This window comes from Triturus cristatus, chromosome 2_1 (genome assembly GCF_964204655.1).
Source record: "Triturus cristatus chromosome 2_1, aTriCri1.1, whole genome shotgun sequence".
NCBI classification, from domain to species: domain Eukaryota; kingdom Metazoa; phylum Chordata; class Amphibia; order Caudata; family Salamandridae; genus Triturus; species Triturus cristatus.
The window spans coordinates 563,473,737-563,484,938 of record NC_140581.1 but is presented as its reverse complement, the minus strand read 5'-3'; positions in this window follow the sequence as shown (position 1 = coordinate 563,484,938).

Below are 11,202 nucleotides of genomic sequence, written 5' to 3'. Positions count from 1 at the left end.
AGGTCTGCTACTGCAGCCTGGGTAAGGGTGTGCTTGCACCCCTTACAGTGGTATAGGCTACTTATATCACTACCATTGCAAACACATATAAAACCCGTAAGTCACTCCTATGGCAGGTCTTAACAACCAACCCTGAAGGCAGAGTGCTTGGTATTTATGTGAGAGGGTGCCCCTGCATGAGTAGAGCTCTTCTGCAGCGTTCGGAGTACCTCCTCTGATGCTGTTTGTGGTGCAGCCTGACCATATACTCTTAAGTGCATTATAACCTCGCGGTAAATCCTAACTTTGGGATGGCTGCACGGAAACATGTTGTGTTTGGTGTCAAACGCTTTGGAATACTACCCCCCCTCCACCAGTTCTGGCGGCGGGGGTAGCATTCCACCCTTCTAGAGGGAGAGACATGTTCACACTGGTCTAACCCGGTAGGACTTTCTAGAGCCCTAGCATCACAAAATGGATGCCTCTGCCACAGACACCGGTCTGGCTTCCTGCTGCTGACCAAAACTCCAGCAGGGGAGGCCTGGACAATAGGTTTCCTGTCCCAAGGAGGTGTAACCACCTCCCCAGACAGCAGATGTGTATTGGGGCTGGGCGGGAGCACTCTCTGGTGCTTTGAAGTCCTGCACTGGGGGCTCACTTGGTGTCCCTGTGCATAGTCCAGTTCAAACCGGCTACCTGCCCCTGCTCTGGTGCAAAACTGGACAAAGGAAATGGGCGTAACCACCCCTCTTTCCAAACCCTCCCATAGGTGGGTCCCTAGAGTATGTCCAGCCCCCAAACTTAGTATAAGTATGGGAACCAAGTCCTTGCGACTTTACCCTGGACGAAACTCTGCAATATATTTCCTGGACCTTCGACGTTCTATCCTGACTAGAAGACTGAAGAAATCTCCCTTGGGATCAAGGAGTGGCTCCCCTGCTTGGCAGGCACCAAAGAAGCAACGTTCTGGTCTGCAATTCCGAAGCTCCCGCTGGACACCAAAGTCTCTGCATCACCAGAGGTGGATTTCCTGACTTCCCTGAGGCTACCCTAAGTCCACAGCAAAGTTGAGGCCCGTGGTTATTGTGGGTGATGAGGAACCGTGACCCCTGGGCACCGCATACTATTGCTGGTACATCAACTTCCTGTTCATCCTTGAAGTTCTGCTTTCGACTCTGCGTAGCCCCGGCCTTGAGCACTGACTGCATTGAAGATCTCTGGCCTCCACTCTATGAGTGACCCGTGGGCCAGGTTCCAGTGCGACCGCTCGAGGCTCCTTTGCGATCGCTAACCCGTTGGCTAGTGGGTCCCCACGAAGGCAACTCCTCTTCTTCTTGGGCTTTCCTGGTTGCTCCAGACATGCCTTGATTTACCCTTGCTGGGTGAGTCTCTCGGACCTTGCAGGTCTGCACCAACGTCCTTCTTCTCTTTCCACGAGACTTGCCGTTGCCAAGGTTTGTTGGGTCCAATCTGGTCACCGACACTACAGCACTCGACAAACTTTATGGGGCAGCTCAAATCCAGCTCATGGACTTCGTCGATGCCTCCTGGACCTCGTGGCTGAAGAGTCAAGACACCTGTCAACTCACCTGAAGCACCCGACATCTGTGGGCATTGGTCCATCTTGCCCTCGGTCACTGGCAAGTCACCCAGACTTTGTCCACTCTGCTTTCAAGTTCCTTCCATCCTAGATCCAGGCTTGGATCTCTTCAGGCACTTCTCCTCTTCACGGCAGCTGCAGTTCTTCACCAGCTTCCATTGTAATCAACGACGCGACCCGACACCAAAAGACACCTATGCACCCGGCTTCCCTGGGTGAGGTAACTCAAGTACTCCGGTGCTCTCGTGGATGCTAGCCCTAGAACTTCTTAAGTCCAAAAGGGTTTGGTCCTGACTTGATTGTAAGTGTCCCTAATCTTAACATTTCCAACCGCGACATTGCCCATAGAAGCTAACGGGAACCCGCGGTTGTGTTTACACACTGCAGACGGCCCCCTTGGGTCCCCTGTGTCACTACCTTGGGTGGTTCCTTGGGGTCCCAGCGATTCTACAGGCTCTAGGCCTGGTGTCTAGTTCAGTCGTGGTTCTTACACCACTTTACTGGTATATGGTTTGGTACGCCCCTAGGGCCCAAACGAGTATTTGTGCTATTACTGTTGATTGCTAACTTGTAAATTTAGTACTTCGAACTCCAGCCTCATAAAGAGACTAGAAGGGTGTGTTTTATCTTAAATACATATATTTTAAATATATACCTGGTGTGGTTGTCCTTTCATTTGATCATTCAAGAGATTATAGACTGGTAAAACAAGCTGCTTTACATTCCTTCAAGACTTAGCCTGAAGGCTGCTCGCCATAGCTACCACTAGGATAGCTTTCAATAAAGGTTGTCTTTAACCTATTCACCATAAGGGGTTGTTTGGACTGATAGAAGGTGCCCACTAGAACTAGTGGACAGCATATATAAGGCCAACTTCTCGCATGCCCAGTCTCTTAGCCTTCAAAAAGTACTTTGGTTAAATTTGCACTTTATTTTCGCTTTTAACTCCAAATCATGCACTGCTCTATTGTTGCCATACGTGCAACTTTAAAAAAGAAACAAACTGCACCCATCCGTTCTTTTTATTTTTCATGGTTCCAACTGGACCAGATGTCATGACTAATGGGAGGCCTCTGGACGACAGCAGCCTCGAAGTAGGGTTGCTTGGCAGGTAAGTGTTCTGGATCTCTGCAGGTGGTTTTCTCTATCGTTGAATACAGATTGTCAATCAGGGTATGACAGGAAAGGCATGCTGTAAATGGCTTGGCTTTCCAAAATTACTGTTGATATTTCATAATCTTGAGCAACCTTGAATAGCAGGTTCTAGAGCATTCTTGTGCTGATCCCAGTCTCAATGATGTTGCCACCCTGAAAAGGCATGCCCTCCCAAATGTCCTGGCAGTCAATGTATTTACAGACGTTGCACTTCAGATAAGAGGTGCTATCTCTAAGTCCTGATACATAACACACATTGAAAATTCTATTAGACAGCTGTTCCTAGTGGTGTGTCCTAATATCTAAGTAACTAGATCCATACCACCTCTTACCAAAAGTTGTTTTGTAAACACATAAATAAATGGCATTGTCATTTACAATGCAAATAGATCAAAATCTCTCAATTGCAAGACCTATTGCATTGCAAATGCTTGTTTTGCCAGTGGCCAAGTACACATATACAAATAGGCATGAAAAACAACCAGCGAAAGTGAGTTAAAGAGACACGGAAAGAAGGGTTGTGGTAAAAAAACAGATGGAATCAAGACTAGGAACCTTGGTGATCAGTAAGCACAGCATTTAGTATAGCACTAGATGTAGGCTGCTAAGAAAAAATGTGGGCCACTACTCTTATGTTTATTACAAATTAAGTGCTGGCACAGTGTCCTAAACACAATAAATACGAGACAACGGACTGTGAGTCTAAGTTGGCCATTCATTTCTGAGAGACAAACTTGTTTAGCGTCAGTGCTTAATTTGAGCCGGTGGTTACTGGTGGGGTAGGCATTTATTTTTGGAGACCAGCACTTATTTTTCTGTATCAGATATTTACAAGTAAGAGAGGGAAATCACATAGATTGGGAAGACAGAGGGAAAAACCGACAAGCAGTCACAAACAGAAAACACGAACCCGCAAGTGCGGTCCGGAAAAAAGGGGCAGGGAGTGTCTGTAGTTGCAGGTATTCGGTGCGCAAATGTTTAATTGCACCTGTCGCCGGCTACTGAGCAGGGCTTCGGGCACCACTACTCATTCTTTCACAAATTAAGCACTGTCTACCTGATGTATTGCCAGATGTAGCCATCTCTGTAACAACAACTGACAGAGACAATACATATCTCTTTTTTTGGGGTGATTTTTTATCTTCTGTGAGCGCGACGCTGTTTTGTATTTACTGTTTGAAAAGATTTCATGTGAAGAAAGTGCAGACGCTTGGTTTTGGTCCGAACAGAAAGTGGAAGGATTAGCCGTTGTGTACAACCGACCCCCTCTTCCTTTAAAGTGCGGGTGTTAATGCACTCTCGTGGAAAGTGTGAAAATGTAAGAGTTTTTCACTTTTTTCTCCAGAGACTGCGTCATGAATATTTCCTTGCCTGGTTCCTACATGCAAAATTGATTGGGAAATTGTAAGTGTAATTTTTTTTTATAAAAAAATCAATGGGGAGGGAAGGAGAAGCTGTGGTCCATTCGGCTTCCATTCATAGATGCAAAGAATCAATAGAGAGTGGACCACTTGTCCTGTGTAGCCAGGGTCTATTTGCTCTTGGTTCCGTCAAAAAAGAACCCTCACAACTGTACACAGGCGCGAAGGCGGTATATACTGGGTCACCGCTAATGTGTACTAGTACAGCATCATCATAGGGTCTTTTTTAGTATGTATGCTGTCCTCCGCCAGGAGGAAGACCAACTGGTAAAACAGTAGCGTCCAGACATGAATATGAGGGAGGGAAGGTGTGAGAAGTGCTCTTGATAAAGTGAGATAAAATTCTCTTAATCACTTTTTCTAATAGGGCTTTATTGAGAGAATGTTGAAAAAGAGAAAAATAAAAAGGTGAAGTAAGGGTGTAGACCGAGTTACTGGTCTGCCGTACTTTCAAGTATCAAGGATCAGGGTCAACATGTTTCAGCCTTCTGTAAAAGTCTAAAGGCTTTCGTCAGGACCAATCAGAAGGAAGGCGCGTTGTGGCTCCTTGGGTAGTGAATATTATTCACTGATTACAAGTAAAAGGGGTCAGATCCATAGTATCTGTACCTCATACGGGTGCAAATTGCACTTCTTGGTGGTACCCGAGAGGCATTCATGGAACTATCTTCGATTCCATGAAGTCAAGGACTTGTTCTGCCTCTGTTCGCGGGGCTACCGCGAACAGAGGCAGAACAAGTCCTTGACTTCATGGAATCGAAGATAGTTCCATGAATGCCTCTCGGGTACCACCAAGAAGTGCAATTTGCACCCGTATGAGGTACAGATACTATGGATCTGACCCCTTTTACTTGTAATCAGTGAATAATATTCACTACCCAAGGAGCCACAACGCGCCTTCCTTCTGATTGGTCCTGACGAAAGCCTTTAGACTTTTACAGAAGGCTGAAACATGTTGACCCTGATCCTTGATACTTGAAAGTACGGCAGACCAGTAACTCGGTCTACACCCTTACTTCACCTTTTTATTTTTCTCTTTTTCAACATTCTCTCAATAAAGCCCTATTAGAAAAAGTGATTAAGAGAATTTTATCTCACTTTATCAAGAGCACTTCTCACACCTTCCCTCCCTCATATTCATGTCTGGACGCTACTGTCTTACCAGTTGGTCTTCCTCCTGGCGGAGGACAGCATACATACTAAAAAAGACCCTATGATGATGCTGTACTAGTACACATTAGCGGTGACCCAGTATATACCGCCTTCGCGCCTGTGTACAGTTGTGAGGGTTCTTTTTTGACGGAACCAAGAGCAAATAGACCCTGGCTACACAGGACAAGTGGTCCACTCTCTATTGATTCTTTGTAATTTTTTTTTATGTCTTTGCTGCTGTACATCCTCTGAACATGTGGTAATCTGTGGGGCATATATACAAGCCGCTATCGCCAGCACAACGTCACTTTTTATCAATGTTGTGGTGGCGATAGGGGCTGCACGTTATTTACATGGCAGTATTGAGCCACTAAACGTGGCCTTATTTACAAGGCAGCGTTAAACCACTAAATGTGGCTTATCGCTGCCTTGTAAATAAGGACCCTTTCACGCTATGGTACAATCTTCTAATATGGCAACAGACTTCACAGCGAAATAAGGTGGGCTAAGAAAAACAAGGTCTGTGAAAGAGAAGCCCTTAGGAAGACGTGCAGCTGGGAGCAGTGATGTGGGAGGGAACTAGCCTGTGTATAAGGCTGCAATGCCCCTACAGGAGTGGGGAGCAGGGGCCATCTCAGCTGTACAGTGTGATGGCCAACCAAAATGTTCTTTGAATGAAATCTTCGGAAAGAGAGCAAAGCACACAAAGGAGGGACATTTACAGAAATACATGCCACATGTAACAACAAATGGCAATCAGTGGGTGTGCCAGAGCCAATAGAAGAGGATATAACAGGTCTTGCAGACACCGCAAGCGCTGTCGAGGCTGGACCTAAAAAGGAAAGCTGTGGCAGGGCAGGCAGACTGGAAAAGAAATTGTGGTGAAATGTGTTGGAAGAATAGGAGTGTTTTATACCAAAAGAAATGCCCAAACACCTGGTAATATGCATTACAGATTACTTCTGCAAACTGTTACTTACCTGGCAGGCACATTGCGAATTCCTATTCTGGCTTTCCTGTAGCTGACTTTTTTATCAGCAGATCAGTAGCCCTGATGCATTTTATGGGAGCTGACAATATGTTAAAATGCTGCGCCTCTCACCAGGCCGGATCACCCCCTTGCTGCTCCTGCCGCCTCCTGCTCCTGCCTGACAGCCTTGCCGCAGAGCCGCCCGCTCGCCAGTTTCCCGCCGCAGCTCGCCACAGGCCCCGCCCACCACCGGCCCATTGGCCGAGCCGCTCCCGCCGCCCAGCTGACCCGCCCTCTCGTCCCCCTTCTTAAGGGGACAGCAAGGAGTGCTCGGGAGTGACCGCTGCGCCTCTCACCAGGCCGGGTCACCCCCTTGCTCCTCCTGCCGCCTCCTGCTCCTGCCTGCCAGCCTTGCCGCAGAGCCGCCCGCTCCCCAGTTTCCCGCCGCAGCTCGCCACAGGCCCCGCTCACCACCGGCCCATTGGCCGAGCCGCTCCCGCCGCCCAGCTGACCTGCCCTCTCGTCCCCCTTCTTATGACGCCCCCAGAGCGACCGCACAGCGGACGCGCGCAGCGGGAGCACCGATTGAGCGCCGAAGGTGCGCCAAAGGTAAGCCCGTCTCCGCCTGGCCCGCGCCCAGCGCCAGGGCCCCTGGCCCCCGCAGACCCCAGCCCACCCGCCGGACGTACGACGCCGCCAACCTCAATGCACTCAACGCCGGCCGAATCCCAGGATGCTACCGAGCCACCCCGAGACGCACCCACGGACCCTTCTGCTGCAACACCTGCAAGTTCACCTGCATCCGGACCAGCACTACTCCAGCACCAACCAAGACGAGCAACAGCAGCAGCCACCTGAAATGCATCCTGCTCAACACCCGCTCCGTCCACAGACACGCCATCGAGCTCTGGAACCTGCTCGACACAACCTCACCAGACGTCGCCTTCCTCACGGAAACCTGGATGAACGCCTCTTCAGCGCCCGACATCGCCATCCCAGACGGCTACAAGATCATCCGAAGGGACCGCATCAACCAGACCGGAGGAGGCATCGCCATCATCCACAGGAACACCATCCGCATCACGACCAACACCGACGACACCCTCGCACCCGCCGAGCACCTGCACTTCCAGGTCCACATCAACCCCAAGACCACCCTCAGAGGCACCCTCATCTACAGACCCCCGGGACCACGCACACAATTCAGCGAAGACATCGCCGACTTCATCAGCCCGCACGCCCTCCTCTCCGCTGACTACATCCTCCTCGGGGACCTCAACTTCCACCTGGAGAACAACAACGACCGCAACACCACCACCCTGCTGGACAACCTCGCAAACCTGGGACTCAAGCAGCTGGTCACCACCCCCACCCACTACGCCGGACACACACTCGACCCCGTCTTCTCATCCAGCAAGGACATCGCCTTCAGCCACGCCACCGGACTCCACTGGACGGACCACAGCTGCGTCCACTTCAGCTTCAGAAGGACCACGATCCACCACCACCAGCAACAGGTTGCACGCAGAAGCTGGAACAAGATCACAGCCGACCAGCTCGCGACCTCCCTGAGCAGGAACCCTCCCACCAGCGCAACGAACCCAAGCCAGGCGGCCACCAACCTCGCGAAGTGGATCAGCAACTGCGCAGACGACCTCGCCCCTCTGAAGACCCCGCCTAGCAGACCCGGCAGCAAGAAAGCCCCATGGTTCACCGACAAACTCAAGAGCTCCAAGAAGAACTGCCGAGCCCTCGAGAGAGCCTGGCGCAGAGACCCAACACCGGACAACATGACTGCCCTCAAACTCGCCACCCGAAAACACCACCAATGGATCCACGCCACCAAGAAAACTGCATTCAAGGAATGACTGGACAACAACGCACACAACAGCAAGGAACTCTTCAACATCGTTAAAGAGCTCTCCAACCCAAACGCCGGAAACAACGACATCACCCCTTCGCAAGACCTCTGCAACTCCCTCGCCTCCTACTTCCACAACAAGATCGCGGACATACACAACAGCTTCAGCACTCAACCGACGCACGCCACGACCGAACCACTGCCCCCCACCACCACCCTCCGCGCCTGGACCCCGATCAGCACCGAAGACACCGTCTGCACGATGAACTCCATCCACTCCAGATCTCCTACCGACCCCTGCCCTCACCACGTCTTCAACAAGGCCTACGCTGTCATCGCACCCCACCTGCGGGACATCATCAACACCTCCTTTGACACCTTCCCAGAGAGCTGGAAGCACGCCGAACTCAGCGCTCTACTAAAGAAGCCATCAGCCGACCCCACCGACCTCAAGAACTACCGCCCCCTCTCGCTGCTCCCGTTTCCTGCAAAAGTCATCGAGAAGACCGTCAACAAGCAGCTGGCCGCCTTCCTCGAGATGAACGGTTCCCTTGACCTCTCGCAGTCTGGCTTCCGGGCCAACCACAGCACCGAGACCACCCTGATCGCAGCCACCGATGACATCCAAGCACTGCTTGACAACGGAGAAACAGCAGCCCTCATCCTCCTAGACCTCTCCGCGGCCTTCGACACTGTCTGCCACCGTACACTAGTGCAGCGACTCAGCAACGTCGGAATCCAGGAGAAGGCACTGGAGTGGATCATCTCCTTCCTCGCCGGAAGGACACAGAGAGTCCGCCTCCCCCCGTTCAGATCTGAAGCCACCGAAGTCATCTGCGGCATTCCTCAAGGCTCCTCGCTCAGTCCAACCCTCTTCAACGTCTACATGAGCCCCCTCGCAGACATCGCACGCCAGCACAACCTCAACATCATCTCCTACGCCGACGACACCCAGCTGATTCTCTCCCTCACCAACGACCCCACCACCGCCAGAGCCAACCTTCACGAAGGGATGGAAGAAGTAGCCGAATGGATGAAGAACAGCCGCCTGAAACTGAACTCGGACAAGACGGAAGTCCTCATCCTGGGATCCTCACCCTCCGCCTGGGACAACTCCTGGTGGCCCCCCGCCCTAGGCAGCGCACCCAAACCAACAGACCACGCACGCAACCTGGGCTTCATCCTGGACTCCTCCCTCTCCATGACCAGACAAGTCAACGCCGTCTCCTCGTCGTGCTTCAACATCCTGTGCATGCTACGTAAGATCTTCCGGTGGATCCCCACTGAGACCAGGAAGACGGTCACCCAGGCCCTCGTCACCAGCCGTCTGGACTACGGCAACTCCCTCTACGCCGGAACCAGCGCCAAACTCCAGAAGAGACTCCAGCGAATCCAGAACGCCTCAGCACGACTCATCCTGGACATCCCCCGTCGCAGCCACATCTCCGGACACCTGAGAGACCTGCACTGGCTCCCGGTCAACAAGAGAATCACCTTCCGACTCCTCACCCACGCACACAAAGCCCTACACAACCAAGGCCCAGGATACCTCAACAGCCGCCTCAACTTCTACGCTCCCAAACGCCAGCTTCGATCGACTGGCCATGCCCTCGCCGCCGTCCCCCGCATCCGAAGAGCCACCACAGGGGGACGGTCCTTCTCCTACCTCGCCGCCAAGACATGGAACTCCCTCCCGACCCACCTCCGCCTGACCCAGGACCACCTTGCCTTCAGGAAGCAACTCAAGACCTGGCTGTTCGAGCAGTAGCGGACCCCCCTTCCCCAGCGCCTTGAGACCCTCTGGGTGAGTAGTGCGCTATATAAATGCTTTGATTGATTGATTGATTGGTCCTTCGGTTTCATTTTCAAATTAATTTTCACAGAAAGTATCAATGTACTGAAAGACCTTACTAGAAAAGGTGTTTCTGAATATACAACTGAGCTCTGAAGTGCATGCTTTTAATTGTAATTGTATTTACATAGCCTTTACTATCCCATAGGAGGTGCGTACGGTCTGGGTATTACTAAAATCTATATTTTGGAAGCACCATTTTATCGTAAAACAGTTTGCACTTTATCTTATACTGTGTGTAACGCTAGTATAATAATAACATATTCACAGTGCTTTCAGTCACAGGCTGTGACCTAGTAGCACTAAAAATACACAAATCACTATTCTCCAGTGCACCAACAAAGATTTAATTCTGTGGCTCTCTAGTTACACACAGACCGTTTATTAAGGTGGATTAACTACTAGAGGTTGAATAATGTACCATATTGCATTGCCCACTGAACAGCATGTTTTTTTATTTATTTTTTATTTAAACTGACCCTTAATTCATATGTAGCTACCTGATGGTGAAGGACATAAAAAACGTACAGAATATTTAGTTTTTACCCAAACCTTTGATCCACCCAAGCACTTACTATCTCTTTCAGTACTAAAGAGAACTTTTAATAATACAGAGAAAATCCTCGAAACACGTTTTTTACTTTGTTTTGCCTTTAATGCTTTCCTCAACATGGCCGTAATTATTGCTTAATTATCTCGCTTTTAATTCCCAGTTTAAGCTGAACATTGTGGGTCATATTATCAAGAACGGCGTTAAAATCATCGCCGCTTTAGCGGCAGGAAACTGCCGCTAATGCGGAGATAATGTGCTTGATAATATGCACTTGAGAATTCCAATAGAAACCCAGGTTCACACCAGAAAATAAGCTTCTATTGGAGTTCTCAAGGGCATATTATCCAGCCCCTTATCGCTGCTTAAGTGGTAGTTTCCTGCCGCTAAAGCGGCGATAATTTTAACGCTGTTCTTGATAATATGCCCCTGTGTTCTTTTGTTCTTCAATAGCACTGTAGTGGTGCAACTTCATCCGTGCACCTTTCTTCAACATGCTTCATCAGACAGAAGTATATATATATCTACATATATATAAATAAATATAAATATATATATTATATATTTTATTTATATATATATATATATATATATATATATATATTATCTACTGGCGGTCGCCAGTAGATAGTCATAGTTAGGATCGTGTTTCCATAGGAAAT